At 40.4% G+C, this 15,586-nt stretch overlaps 1 protein-coding gene across 1 annotated transcript in view; it reads left to right on the forward strand.

Moving 5' to 3' along the window:
• The window catches only part of TBCK (TBC1 domain containing kinase), a 1,513,148-nt gene that overhangs the window by 346,827 nt on the left and 1,150,735 nt on the right, over positions 1–15,586 (forward strand). The window lies entirely within an intron of this gene.

Raw genomic sequence — 15,586 nt, forward strand, 5'->3', positions numbered from 1 at the left:
CTAGTTTGCAGGTTTCCCATATTTCCAGTCACAAGCTACCCACCTGATCGCCCTTTTGTTCTTAGAGCAATTAGCTTATTTAGTTTATATAGCTTTGTGTGCAAATCTGGCTAAACTGTATATCCATCATTATTTCTGATTTGAAGTAATTCAAAGTCTAAAAACAGAACCCCTCCTTTCTAAACAGGCAGTGGCGAAAAAGGCCATTGTGAGAGATTTATTATGATTGTTCGGCCACCACTATTATTTTGATCTTATTTCGATTGAAAACTTTCCTGTCAGACGCAGCCGAGTGCTTTGCCGTGCTGTTACAAGGAAGACGTACACCGTAATGTCTTACACAGAATTTCTTTTGCAGGATATCTCCCAATATCCAGTGACCTGCAAGTAACTTGAGCTGCTTTTTTAAAATCTCATTCTCTCGGCTTCCTAAAAATCAACGTATCTGTTTTTACACTCTTTTTACCTCCCTTCACACAGGCACATCAACCTCTCTCTAACCGAATCTCTTGCTGGCTGTCAGCTTAACATTTGGTAAATTAAATTTGCTTTGTCCTTCCATCAAGAAGGTACATTTACACTTTTACAGCATCCCTTACCTCTCCCAGAACCCTTATCGTCTTGTCTTTTCCTAATATGAGGACTATGCTCTACCTGTCTGTCCCAAACCCATTACTCCATCAAAGTTTAGGGCATTTTAATCGCTATCGTCTTTCCACTTGCTCAAACTCTTTTTGTGAACTTCCAGCTCTTGTATACCTTTTCACAAATCAGTCCTGTAGGCTCACCTTTTCAGCCAAGTGGCCCAGGAAAGTGAACACGCCCTGCCAAAGATTCTTTCCCCCTTTATGAATCCGATCTTAGTATAATATGTTGTTTCATTGTATTTATAAGATAGCTAAGAAAATAGAGTTCACGATGGCGAATGATGATTTTGTTGGTATATATTTATCATTATTGTTTTTTTACTAACTAAAGTGCTTCTCAGCAGGGGCATTTCACAAGTGTACATCTGCCTTTAGTGCATATAGCTCCCAACACCGAAATAAAGCAATCACTACTGTTTCAGGTAGGTTTCTTGATACAGCTGTGGGATGCTTCCTGAATTATTAATAGGGGTGATCCACTTGCAAGGGGCCTCAAAGGGTCCAGCATTTATCAAGTCTAAAAAGTGATTTTGTGCTCCTTAAGAGGCCCACTGATAGTATCGGTGCTGGTTGATGTTCAGTCCCGTTTCACCCTGCTGGAACGCGAGATACAGATTTGAGTGTTTAGCAACGATCAGAACGACTGCTTGCAACTTTGATACTGTGTTTTCACAGCCTCTTTAAATCCTGGTTGCCACCTGTTTTGCAGCATGATAAAGAAACTGTCTCCTTAGTGTTAGATCTTTTTTCCATTAAATTAAACAAACGGCAAATCCGTTTAATGTTGAATAGTCAAAGCTTCAAGGGTCTTTACTACATACAACAGCAACATTGATTCTTTTCATTCTCTCATTTAGCTGTCTTTGCAGTCACGTCCTTACCGCTCACACTTGCAGGGCTCGGTGACCAGCACTCCGTGACCAGCAATGTCTCTGTTGGTCTGAAGAAAAGGTATCTTCATTCTTCCTCTTCTTGGACACCTCACTGAATGTCTGAAATATCTTGTAAGGTGAAGGTGTCCATATTTTAAGCCCTGTCAGAGCTCTGAGACTAAGAAGACTTTTGTGGTTGGTTCACATGCAAATCATGTTGACGGCTTGTAAATTAATCGCTCTCCCCAAGAACGTGAATTTTGTTGAGCTATTTCTCTAAAGACTGACAATTGGAGAAAGTAGATTGGCTACACCCTCAAAGACGATTCAGTGATCAGACGAGGAGTTGATGTGCAGTTTGCCATCACTCTGCCCCTCACTCATCTTAACATTGGATGAAATAAAACACCTCATGCTCCTCTCCGGAGGGAGAGTTGTAGCCCACACTGTGTACCTTGCAGCCACAGTGTGCAAGAGGGAACCCAATGATGAAGCATGTCACCCTCGGATGAGTGAGGGTTGTCGTCTTTATGACAATAATTGTCTTTTCAACCCTTCCCATTACTTTCAACTTACACTTTGGGTATAGTTGCTAAACCACCTGGGTATTTTTTGTGAGTAGTGCAGTTTGCCATCACCGCCAGCATCTAAGAACAACAATAAAAAGGAATCATGAGGAGCATTAGATATAAGGCCCTAAACTTACTTGGGCTTTGCCTTAAGATATTTTGCCCTACATGGCCACAAAAAACTCGAAGGCCTCTTGCAAAGCATCCAAAACCTGGAGCTCTTTGGAGACGTCATTGGAGACTGGTAGAACCAGCTTATATATCATCAGTGTGTTGGAACTCAGTGCAACTCTGAACACATTTCTACCCTTCATCAAAAGAGCAGATGTCAGGGCCCACGCTTACAACATGATTTGTATTTCTTTATTCAGAAGCAAGGGTGAACAAAATCTCACCCACCTCTTAAACAAGGCTCTACTCTGGCATTTGGCAACGAGCGAAGTCTCTTCCTTGATCATCGAGCCGATTCCTGGTCTCAAGAACAAGCAAGTGGTCTCTGACCAGAGACAATGCAGCTTATAATAAATGGGAGGTAGATTACCTGATTTTTGGTTGGTGGGGCGCCTTCGCACTAGACGTCTTGTCAACACCAGAGCACTCCAAACGCCAGCTCACCGCTGGCGGTCTTTTTAATACCGGGGTATGAGAGCTTTGCTTATGTTTTTTTTTACTTGTGAAAAAACAATATCTTTTTAAATAAGGTGACTCTCGTTAGCAACTTTCTGTTATAGGTCTGGTACTGCTCATTAATTTTAATTCAAGCAGGTGAATCTGTGCAAGATTCAGTGCTGGAGAAAAAAAAATAACTAGAACCTGCATTTCTCCAGAGTTGATGTCTTTCATAAATCAGTCGACCAGCTGTTTCTGATATTTTGGGCTAAGGATGCTGGCTGCTCAATTGCTTTACTCTACCATTGCTAGATGGATGCAACTCTGCACCACCAATTGCTGCACTCATCACGAAGTTAAGCTCCCATCCGGTTATCAGAGTGCATACCACCAGGACTAAGGATTCATCTGTGGCATAACGGGCATGTGCCTGTCAGCCAATTGGTGGCTGGCTACATGGGCTACCTCACCTTCATTCTTCCCTGTTTGATACTAACTATGACTAGGAAGTTCTGAGAAACCTTTTTGCATAGACTGCCAAATGCTGTATTCTTTTTCATTCACAGATTCTGTGGAATCTACCCAGAGAATGGTAAACAGCCAAGATGTAAGAGCAGAATAAAGTTCTCTTTATACTGATTCTGTTCATTTTTATTCTTAGTCTATTTCCCATTGTCAATGCTATCCTCTCGAATCCTCTGCCATCGGTCAGATATCTCTTTTTTTTTTAATTGAAAGAAACCGATAAGGGTGTGTTATGTGGAACTTGCATGATTGTATGCAATACCAGCGCAAAAAAAGCTGCCTATTTAAAAAGCTTTTGAAGCTACTTCTGGTTCTACTGGTAGGTGGTAGAGTTGTCCACCGGTCGATAATGGGACTTCGGTTATTGAGTAGTGGAATCCCCATAAAGGTGACTGCATCCCTCTTTTCTTGAGAGCCAGACTTGGATTGTCTGCTCCATTTTACTTGGCTTAGAATAGATCAGCAACTTTTTTCTCTCATCGCATCGTAGAGCCCATGTTTATGAGAGTTTCCCCGCCTCAAATACTCCCCCCTGTGTTTTCCTCAGTGAACAGGCCTATGAACGTTTCCAATATTCAGTAGCCACTTTTGTGATTAGGCGCAACCCTTGATTGTTCAGGCAAGGCAGGCAGGATAATTCTAATGATCACCCAGTTAACATTCCCACTCCAGCTGAGCAGAAGAAAATAGACGAGAGAAAAATGCCAAGGCTTAAAATGCCCTAATGACTGTATCCATCTCAATTAGCACCCTCCATTCCAAGTGCAACTGGAAAGCTAATTCGACCCTTGTACAAATGTTTATTTGTGTCAGTGGTTCAATTTACTCATGAAGCTAATTCAGAAACAACTAAGTAGTTTGACTCTTTTCTTAATTAAAGGTTTTGATGCACAGCCTTGGAGGCAGACATTACCACCGCAGATTCTTCCATAGTCTTACAGGAACACTAACGAAACATTCTCAAAACAAGTACATTTTACAGTCCCTGATAACAGAACCTCCCCCTTTCAACTGCACCTGAAAACACAAGTACCTTAATACTCTCCCTTTACAGGAGGACCTTCTCTGTTATGCGCCGAACTATCAACTTCCTTGGACACCGCAGCTCTTGGAAGTCGCGAGCCAGATTTTCACTGATGGCCAGTGATGTTGAAAATATTTTTTAGAGTGGGGTGTTGGCCAGTGTCATCAGCTCACGATAACTACTCGTTTGAAAAAATGAAAGCATATGTTCCTTGATAAATAGATGTATTTCACAAAGCTGCATTGTAGGGTATGAGCACTGATGGTAAGCGCATTGTCCAATAAAATAATGTCTTGATGTTGATAATATTTAAAAAGAAAAAAATATTGTACAGCCATCCCTGTGTGACAGGCCATATTTACTTTTCACAATTTAACAGGTTAATATCGTAGTTTTCTGCTGAAATAAAGAATGTCTAATGCAATAATTGGAACATAAATTATCCGAGGTTACCCATTTTAACTGTTTAATATTTATTGTAATTGCCCACTTACTTAGAGCTTGGCTCTTGATAATCCCCATAGTCTTGTAGCAGAGTCACTCAGAATCCTGCTCCTGATAATGAAACCTTAATTCAAGGTCTAATCCTAATGATATCTAGAGTCTATCAAAGACCTTAGCTTGATAATACCAGTGAGAAATTGGGTGGTTGATTGAGGGGGGCATGAGCCCTTCTCAAGCAACAGCCACAACCGTTGTCAGGGTGAACTACAAAAAGTCACTAAATTAACCTGTGCTCATCCCTCTGGTAGCTTGGCACAAAAGCCGTTAGGCTTAACTTAAAGGCAATGTTTAAAGTATTTATGCAGAACACAAACAGTAATAAAGTGAAAACACAACTCAAGAAAAATATCACACCAATTTAAAAAAATTGAGTACAATTTGATAAATTTACACCTAAAAAACAAAAATCCAATCGTTAGATCCAGGGATATACAATTTTAAAGATTTTAGCCAAGTATAGCATTAAAAAGCACATAGCTTCGCTCATGGTTATCTGGACATGCGAGACCGGATGAAATTCACAAGTTCATGCCGACCATGATAGTGTGTGGGCCGTATATGGGTACCAGGTTCATCTCACTGAAAGTTACCTTCTAAAGTCAAGTGCAAGAAGTTCTGTTTGAGGTGGAAAGGGCCATAAGGCGCAGCAAGAACGTTTCAGATGGTTGTCAAAATAGTGCTAAGAGCAGGCTGGGTGCCGGGATGCTCATTGCTGTTGCACGAAGATCCTGTCTGGTGTTCTGGACGGTCATTGCTGAAGTTTCTTGTTGGCTCTCACTGTGTGCTGCAATGCTGGTTGTCACTGGTGGTTGCTGTAGCATGAAGAATTGGGCTCACAGGTGCTTTGTGTTGGCAGACGGCAAGATCTTTGAGCGAACTGTCCCTTTCACAGTTGCAAAGAGCCCAAAACCTCAGGATTCCTCCTTTTCTTCAAATAGGACCTCAACTGACGTCACACCTGGGAGTCACCTCTTGGTGATCAGTAACTCACTCTAGCAGATGCCAACATGTATCAGGCAGTTCCAGTTGCAGTAGGTCAGCTGGGCAGTTGCAAAGGGGCCTCTGGAGCTTGTTGTGCCCATGTAGCTTAGAAAAGCAGGCCAGTCAGCTGATCTTTGGAGTCATTCAGCCTTGGATGAAGGCAGCAGGTTCAGTCTTCTCAGGAAGCAGGGCAAGCCTCAAGCAGCAGGGTAGTCAGAGCTTGGCCCTGCACCAACTTCGACTGAGCGCGCCAGAAACCTCTGAATCACTCTCAACTGCAAACTTACCATGGCCTCACAAGTCCACGCCATTACTTCATTCTGCGCATGCTACACAAGATCTTTAAATGGCTCCCCAAGGACTCAAGGTGCACCATCACCCAGGCCATTGTCACAAGCAGACTGGACAATGGCGATGCACTCTAAGCAGGAATACCAGCCCACCTCCTCCAAAGACTCAAGACCATCCTTAACCTCCCTCGACATACCCACCTCACTCCACACCGTAAGCAGCTGTACTGGCTCCCGGTTCAGATACTTTTCCAGTTCAAGCTCCTCACACACGCATTCAAGGCTCTGCACAGCAGTCAACCCTCCTACCTCATCCACTGCCTCCACTTTCATCCAGTCACCAGACGCCTTTGCTCTGCTTCTATTTCTCTCGCCCAAGAACCCTGCTTTCACAGAGGCAAATCTGGAGGCCGATCCTTACCCAACTCGCTGTGAAGTCCTGGAATGACCTCCCTCTCCACAGTAGGACCTTCACATCGCTCCTGGAATTCTGAAAGAAACTGAAAGCCTGGTTCTTCGACTAACACTGTAATCCTGCGACCGACCACTGCTAGACTAAGCCGCACTCTACAAATCCACTAGCATAACATAGTCCTTCTGGCATCAGGGCAGTCCTTATTCAGTAGTATCCACAGATCTAGGAGGGTACTGAAGAGTTAGTCTGAGGACCCCATTTTTATACCTGGTGCCACCTTTGAAGGAGAAGCTTTTGGAGTTTTCTCCTCTACAAAGGTGTTTGGAATTTCCTGCCTCCCTACTTTGGTTGCTGTCTGTCCTTGGGGCACAGTAGGCTAATGTGAAGTCCTTTGTGTGTGAGCTGAGCCAGTGTCTTTGGAGTGCAAGTGTGGTAGGTGACAGCTCTGACACCCCCTCCCTCACCCCCCGAATCAAGTCAAGATGGCCCATCCTGCTCAGACCCAGACCCTCTATTGTCATAGTGTCTGGGAGGGATACACAAAAGCCATCTGCCAACTACACCTAGTCATGTAACCCAGAGAAACGGCTGCATGCACTAAATGGTTAAGACAAGAAAATTACAACTTTCTAAAAGTATACAATAAAATAAAGTACCTTGCCGGAATCAATTTTAAAACATTAATTCCTCAAGAATTTTAATTTGCATGTTCATGTTGATTAATCAACATTAGTTAATCATCCGCTGATTACTTTTTGTATCAAAGAAAACATTTCCGTATCATACACCATCAAAAACATGATTAAACATTTATTATACACATTTGACTCACACAACCTAGATTTGTGCTAACCTACATCATTCAGTGCTAAGTTTAAAAAACAATCAAATTAAGATAGACATAACTCCAATCCATTTTAGTTCATTGAAACATAATGATACTTAGTAAATGTCTCAATTGTACTGTCTGTACTGCGTTTTATGCAGTTAACCAGGGGTTGAAACATGTCCTTTATGTAAAGAGAGACCAGGATTTGTGGGTGTTCACTCCTCGTGCAGTTTTGTTCAATTACCACCCTAGTAGCAAAAGGCTGTCCTTCGAAACTTTTAAAAAATGTGTTAAAAAGAGTCTGTAATACTCTCCATGAGCTCTGTTGAAGAAAAAATAACGAAGTAGCAAAGAACGGCTCCTTTGTGCATCTACCTTTTGTCCACAAACCAATCACTTCAAAAAGATCATCCAAATAAATTGGCATATTTTATCTAAACTAAACAGTACTTTGGAAAAACCCTTATTTGCTCTAAAGAAAAAATCACAGTATTGGAAGACATTTGGTACGAGCATACACTCCATCGTCGATGGTAAAAAGTACATTGCAAGTCCATTGGAATTTACACCCCCCTGATAAGGGCACCACAAATGTGGTACATGTGTTGTATGTGACTAAACCATTGAAGAGTCTGAATTCACATTGGATAACATGAAATGGACACATACACCATTTTCAACCTGTAAAACAAAGAATGTAGTCTACGGGATTGCATGCCCATGTCAAAAACGTTGTTGGGAAAAACTAACCAAGAAATTCGACATTGAGTAATACAGCACAAACCTAGAATTAGCTGACAAGTTATGTCAGCCCAACTTGTTAATCATTTCCAAGATCACCGTCAAACAGAGAACGATTTCAAATGGACTGGCTTATCAGTTATTCATCCTTATCCCAGAGGTGGAGACTTGGAACTGAATCTAACAAAAAGAGAGGCAAACTTAATTTTACGATTCATCACTATTGTCAATCTCAATGAAATGTCTGAACTATGAGATTCAATTACGCTTGTGTACATGTAAAAGAACGCTTGAAACGGAAGGAGAGAGTTACAACTTCCACTGTTGCAACACAAGAAGACTAGATGCGAAGCAGTCATTTTCCAAAATGTATGACACCCAGTCATGCATGTATATACATCAAAGAATCTGGGGGAACTACAAGTTCAATCATCCCAGCACTAAAACATTGTATGTGCAACAAGGTCACTACTAGTTGTGGCTACTAACTCAACTGACGCAGAAGGAAATAAGAAATACGCCTCGTGAAGCCATTCCTGAAGAGGTTGACTGCCCAGCTTGAGCTTGATACACTGAGATGCACGCCTCGCTCCAGCCACTTGAGCTTTTCTGGCTCTGCCAATGAAGTGTTCTCAGCCTGTACTTTACAAAGGTATCTTCTTTCACCAACAACCCGAATATAACTGTGTAATATGAATTGGTTGTAGAAGCCTTTTTCCAATTCCTCCCTCCTTTTTACATTTAAGGTACATTTCAGCAAATATGGTTCAATTAAGCAGTGCACTTACTGAGAAATATGGAATTCTCTAATACGCTCATGTTTCAAAGTAAAGGCAAATAGTGACTGATTAGGTGATACACGTCTAATATTCTCCACAAATTCTGCACAATTTTAATGTTTAATTGTTTCTAATGTTTCATTGTTTTACAGCCACCCCTAGTGTAGACATTTGTTTCTAGGGTGTTGATTGAATTGAATTGCACGAGTAGTGAACCCCAAAAAACCGGGTCTCTCCTTACATAAATGACATGTTTGAACCCTTGGTATAGTGCATGAAACGGAGTATGGACTGTATAATTGAGATATGTAGTCCAAACCATTATGTTTCTCTGAACTGAACTGGACTGGAGTTATGTCAATTTGATAGATTTTTTTAATTTAGCACTGAATGGTCTAGGTTCAGCACAAATTCAGGTTGTGTGGCTCATATGTGTACTATAAATGATGAATGTGTAATCATGTTTTGTTTTGGTGTGAATGATATGCAAAAGTTTTTTTGTTTAAAAAAGTAACGAATAAGAATATGATTAACTAATGTTGATTTATCAATGTGATCATTCAAATTAAAATTCTTGATTTTATGAGGAATTAATGGTTTTAACTTGTTTCAGGCAAGGTACTTTATTTTATTGTATAATTATTTGTAGTCCGACCTTCCTGAATTTCGAGGATCCAACCCTTATGATATAACTTTCTAAAGTTGGCATTTTCAGAATAGTGACTTAAAATCCAACTTTACCATTTAAGGGTATTTTAAATTACAATTCCTCAGACATCAAACATGATATGTCTTCCTGCTCTCAAACAAAAGATATTATCTTTTGAGTGTAATAAGGTAACTTATTGTCGTATGGGAGAGGTAGGCCTCACAGTAAATGTGTTAATACGATAGGTTTAGGCCTGGCAAAATGTTTATTTTGCCTGATTGAAATGTCAGTTTACTATTGCACACGCAGTCATCAGTGGTAGGCCTGAGACATGTTTTAAAGGGCTACTTAAGTAGGAGGCACAATAAGTGCTGCAGGCCCATAATTCACAGGCCCTGTAGTAGCGCAATCCTAGGGACTTGTAAGTAAATTAAATATGCCAATTGGGTGCAAGCCAATGTTACCATTTGTATGGGGCATAAGCACTTGAGCACTGGTTAACAGTGGTAAAGCATACAGAGCCATAAATCCACAAAACAAGTTCAACAAAACAGAAGGGGTGATGGTTAAGGCTTTGGGTTAGACCACCCAAGGGTGTCAGCTCTAACAGTAGCAAAGTCACTGAGAGCTCTGTTTTGCTCATAATAACACTGAAGATCATTCATGCTTTATATGAGGCTTACTCGTAGCAATGCTGTTGATAATGCCCAACCAGAGCTGGTCTGTTGTCATTACAGAGAATGAATTTAGACTGTTGCAACTGATAATACCCATGCTCGCTCTGACCGGGGCTTGGGTTGTAGCTTGCTTGCATTTCTCTTCCCCCAGCCCTCATTTGCAGAGAGATCCTTGTGCCAACAAAACTGAATTTTGTGCCTATGCAATCTCACATGGACAAGGCCTTTCCCTGACAGTGCCCTCCTGCAGCTGAGCCCTCACTTAGAAAAACCTTTTGCTAGAGATGGTATCTTCATATGACCATAAACAACTGGGCAAACACTGACCTTTTAGGAATACCTGCATCTTGCCAATTCTTTTCACCCCTATTCATCTTACAAAATCAGACAAAAGGGTATTTTAAATAAGGCTTTCAGTTTTTCGTTTTTTACTGGTAGTGGACCATAAATACAGGCTGAAAGCAATGGCCCCTTTTCTGTATTTAGTTTTGAATGTGGAAAACCATAAGTGGAAATATACTAGTTGAAACAAAAAAAAGAAATCTCAATAAAGAAAAGTTAGCTAAAATTAAAGAGGGATGAATAGACCATGTCAAAACAATACATGCTGGCTACATTAAATTTCTTTAAGTAATTTTGCACGAGGCACTTGCTTGTGAGCATTTGCTATCCGGTATTTTTTGTAACATTGGTAACTTATATAATTAATGTCCTTTTCTCTAACTGTTAACAAGCTTTACTTGTTTATTTTAATGTTTGTGTGCATATTACAATGATGGAGGAGTGCAGTAAGCCCTGTATTTCCAACATTGCATTACTTCGGTAAACCTAAATAATGTAAACAGAAATTATTTGGCAGAGTTTGTTACATGAGCGCAGTTAGGTACCCATTAATTGTGGAGTGGGCATGAGTAAGCTCTGACCTAGCTATTACAAGGATGCCGCAGTGAAAGGCCTATGACCACACACGTGTCTCCTAATAGATGTTGTCAGTATATGAAATAAAAATTACTACCCTAGACTACACCCCTGCTGCAATGAGGGGTAAATGAGTCAGTTGCGAAAGCTGTGACTACTACAACTTGTTTATTAGAGTCTGGAGCACACATAAAATGCATTCATTTGCAATTTTGTTAGAAACTAGTAAACTTATTTATTCTTAAACTTTATAAAATGCACTGGTTTCTCACACTATTGTATTCATTGTTAGTGTTTGAACATACAACAAAAGACATTTATCACATTTATTTAGTTTCCATGTTGAAACGCTTGATATAGCAAACTGGTAGAGATAGATTTTTAAGCTGGAAACAACACAGCCAACATATGTTTTGTCTGAAACTACTTCCTTAGGTCCGTTATACTATGGCACCGATGATGGTGACCATATGGATGGTGTAGCAACTTGATAAATAAATATGTGAATAGTATAGAAGAAAGTCAATGAAGGTAATAGCTCGTGAATTTGAGGTATTATTCCATCAGTCCGAAATGAGGTAGTACCACAATAAGGGACTGAGTGTTAAGCGTTCACGTGTATACCCTTGATAAGGAATATGTTTCTATCATGAGCAACTGGAGTTCGAGTATATTGAGCAGGACTCCGGCGCTGCCGCCGAGCGCTTAACACTCAGTCCCCTATTGTGTTACTACCTCATTTTGGACTGATAGAATAATGCATCAAAGCTATTACCTTCATTGACTTTATTCTATACTATTCACGTATTCGTTTGTCAAGTTGCTACACCATCCATATGGTAACCATCATCGGTGCCATAGTATAACGGTCCTGAAAAGTCGTTTCAGACGAAACACGTGTTGACTGTGTTGTTTCCAGCTGAAAAATATATCTCTTCCTGTTTGTTACATCAAGCGTTTCAACATGGAAACTAAAAATTCGTAATGAATGTCTTTTGTTGTATGTTCAAACACTAAGAACGAATACAATATTGTGAGAAACCAATGTATTTTATTAAGATTGAGAATAAATCCGTTTTCTAGCTTCTAACAAAATTGCAAATGATTGCATTTTCTGTGTGCTCCAGACTCTACTAAACAAGCTCTGAACTAGCATTTAATGTGCAATTTAGTTGTGTTTCGTTCGGCTAGGTCAACATTTACATATTGCAGCAATCCCAAAAATCCCTTAACCCTAGAAAAAGACATAGCCGTGATGAAAGCCTGCTTCATCTGCTTGGCATTACATAGTGAAATGTGCAATTCAACAGACCATAATATCACCCACACAATGTATTGAAGAGCCAGATATAATTATTCAAAATAGCTAAGTTTAAAAATGACTGACCTAAATTACAGTGTTTTGTCTGTCTACAATGTGGCAATTTTAATTTAAAAATATAGTGTAAAGCAAATGAATAATAAATTGCTGGTTTCACTGTGTGCAACAAAAATAAACTAAACCTTTTTGGTTTTTTCAAATATTTGTACCCTACTTTAATGAACTAACGTTATTTCTGGCATATTCCGCCATTAACATGCCTGTTGGGTCTCACTTAAAACGTGTAATCTTCAGAAAGGGAGCTGGAACATGAAATGTTGTTGATATTTGTTGTGTGGTAGGCAGACTCACATGCCTTCCTCTTTAGTAGCCAGTAAGAGTATCACTAACGTTTTAAAATTGGGTTACACAATTAAAGTACATGCAGTGGTTTCGAAGATGTACTTTCTCCGCGCTCTGCTTACGTATTATTTACTATTTGGACACAGAGCGAATGCGGCAAGAAAAATCATCTATTCGTAAGGCCTTATCAGTTATTATTTTAATACCACCCATCAACGTTTGTGTTGCAGCACTTCTCGCACTCCTAGTTCCAGAGCCCCTCCCGAGTGGCCCCACAACTTCATGAATCCCGTATCCCTTCCCTGTTCTCCATCAGCAAGCTTTTTCACGCTCAGAGAACCAAAATTCGCTGAAATCATGTAGTAACTGTCATTTTCCTTCTGTGTGATAGCAATCCTTACTTTTCATTCAACAGTATATACACAATTAATTTGACACTCTTGGTGTGTAGGAGAAAGATCCTGGACTGCCAATATTACCACCCCTAGGCAGCTCGTACTGAAGAATTCTGTTGTGTAATTCTAACCACCATTAGACCGGATCCGGAACATTTCATTCAGCAGCTATAGCGTGCCAAAAGAAGGTACAATTGCATTACCTCCTGTAAAAAAGTTGCTAATGAACAGATTCGCACCCTAAGACTTTAATTCTGTGCTGACCTCCAGTCACCTATGAGATCCACATATTACTGCCTACCTCTTCTGTATTGAAGGCAAATACCAAATGTATGTTTATTACCTCAACCACCTAATGTTTTATAGCTGTGTTTTGTGAAGCGTTATTTCTTCCTCTGGGATCAATCTTTGTTGACTTTAGACCTCTAGTCACCTATGTGTTTCATGTACTACTATACACCTCTCTTTTTACGGAATGACGAATACCAAATGTTTGTATACTACCTCAACCTGATAACGTTTTATACTGCATATTGTAAAGCGCTCTGATGCCCTCATGGGTCACGTTCAGCTATATAAAACCTTAAAAATAAATATATAAAATACAATCAGGCTTACTAGCAGATCCAGCCCACCTCTGGAAGGGACGACGCAGGGACTCATTGCTTTGAATAAAAAGATATTCAGTTATTCCCTTACCAGCATTTTCATGTTTGGAAAGGGCAGTTGAGACCAGTATTGGTTGCTGGTGTCTGAGGACAGCTTGTCAGTGTCCATTGTTCGATGGGATTAGGCCCAGCAGAGCTGAACGTCTATTGGTGGACTAGAGGTGTTTGATAGCAGCAAATGGTCTTATGGACCGTGCTGTAATGGTAATAGACTTCCGGTCATTCCACTGAGGAGTAGAGGGGATAGCAGATGGGGATTTTAGCATATGGTACGGTAGTGAACTTCAGGTCTTTACTGTGAGAAGCAGAGGGCAACACCCTGGGGAACCTTAGCAGATGGTAGGTAGGAGGACATGAGTGGACAGGGGAAACTTTAAGGGACCTTCTTATATAATGTAAGACATAAAGTGCCACAACTCGCCAGCTGAACTCAATAAGAAATGGCCTAAAGGAAGCAGGGGAGGGAATTCATTTGTGGGAGATGCCCAGTGGACGTGTTTACTTGGAGCATGAAGCCATGGTCACTCCTGTTGTTATCATACTCTGGTGGCACTTGTTGGATTTGATTTTAAAAAATAGCCAGTGGTTTTTTAACATTAATCATTTATTATAATTAAATTTGTAAGACAATAACTTGCATACTCCTTTCAACTTTCAGAAATGTAGGGGCTGCCACCAAGAAAATATTATTTTATATTTCATTTACAGTGATCATCAGTGATGGTGGCATGTAGGACTCTGTATGTTCATGTGATATACCCTGAAAATGCACATTAAGCCAGCCCACTAAAGCTGTTCAGGGGATGTAACTCACATGCACCAGCTTTATTTACTTGCTGCTTTTGTATTGAAAAAAGAGTTCTCCTGTACATGCCAGCAGGCCTGTCCAGCATTACACAACTGACATGTTACTAGTGAAGTACGTGAAAGAGCTAAGGGCTGGCTCAATTAAACAGCATATGAGACTATGCAGGTAAGAAACCTTAGTTCTCAGTGAAGGTCAAAACGAGCTACAGAAAAATTTCACACCGGGATGGATTTGTCAGTCAAATAACAGTTTTTCTCTATATCCATAAGCGTATTGGGATTAGGAGATCCTACAGATTCAGCAGTCATAAATATGTCATAAATTAGATTTGTTTATCTTGAACATAGGATTTAGAACTGCAGTGCTGAGTTGCACCCTCCTCACAGTTTGATACTTTCTTTTAGCTTTTCACAATAATCTAGCTCTGCTCCTTTCCTACCTTATAACGACTTGTCACGTCCCAAGTAAATTCATGGTTACCTCTCGCCGTTCTTGGAATTTGGATTTTGTATGAAAATAGAAACAATAGATCTGCAGACAGCTTCTCTTTCCCCTCTTATGGCTGGATGTAATATCCTCTTATTGAGGAGGCGACTTGTCTCCGTTTGTGTCTGTGCCACCTGGCAGGGCTCACGCTTGTCGCAAAAGATAGACTTCATTGCCGTCGGATGAGAATGAAATCGAATGCGTGACAGTGCTCTAAGCTATAAATAACTAATGACAACGATATTACTCAGTGTTTAGGGGTTGAGAGAGGGATAAAAAATTGGAGTGTATCCTCCCTGAAACTTTGTATCACTAGAAATACTCCAAAGTCATGTACCAATTGCAAAATGTGGTGGTACGTACCCTGTGTTACTGAGTTGAAAAAGGGTTCAACTCAGGAGGAACTTACGGGTATAGTGGACCTAACCAGGGTAGATGTATACTATTTAGAACTGTGGATGGTTATGCTAACTATAACCAAATGTAGGGGAAAAAAACCTTTTGTTGTTAAATTACCCTCATAACCCCTAGTGGTGT

Source organism: Lissotriton vulgaris, chromosome 3_1 (assembly GCF_964263255.1).
Source record: "Lissotriton vulgaris chromosome 3_1, aLisVul1.2, whole genome shotgun sequence".
Classification (NCBI taxonomy): Eukaryota; Metazoa; Chordata; class Amphibia; order Caudata; family Salamandridae; genus Lissotriton; species Lissotriton vulgaris.